Source organism: Coregonus clupeaformis, unplaced genomic scaffold (genome assembly GCF_020615455.1).
Source record: "Coregonus clupeaformis isolate EN_2021a unplaced genomic scaffold, ASM2061545v1 scaf0012, whole genome shotgun sequence".
NCBI lineage: Eukaryota > Metazoa > Chordata > Actinopteri > Salmoniformes > Salmonidae > Coregonus > Coregonus clupeaformis.
The window spans coordinates 396,951-397,496 of NW_025533467.1; positions in this window are offsets into that span (position 1 = coordinate 396,951).

The window sequence follows — 546 nt, forward strand, 5'->3', positions numbered from 1 at the left end:
TATCAACAACAATAGATATCAGGACAGTCTGAAAATAACTTTCCAAATAGAATTTTGATTCATGAGAAAGCAAGAGCCTATCCTAACTCAGTACAATATAATATCACTGAGACTGAGAGAAGACATGCCATTGGTTGTGATGGTGATGATGATGATGATGATGATGATGATGATGGTGATGATGATGATGACTTGGATTCTTTTACATTTCTCAAAAAGCCCAGGGAGGCTACTCAAATATACACGATATAGCCTTATTAAAAGTAATTATGTCCTCCAAAAAACGCATTATTCTCATCAGCTGCTCAGCCTGCAGACTTGCATTGGCCGTGTTCGAGAGCATCAAATCCATGATGCAAAGCGCATAAAAGGCTTCATAATTCATAAAGGTCATGTTAACTAACTGCTACTATCTCATAAATCTGTGTTAACCTCAGACCTTATTTTAGGTGTTCATCCCAAAACCTTATTCTTTCCCCATTCATTTTCCGAATGGAATGAAGGAAACAAGAGAACTCATTTCCGGTTTAGGACTACAAACTGGCG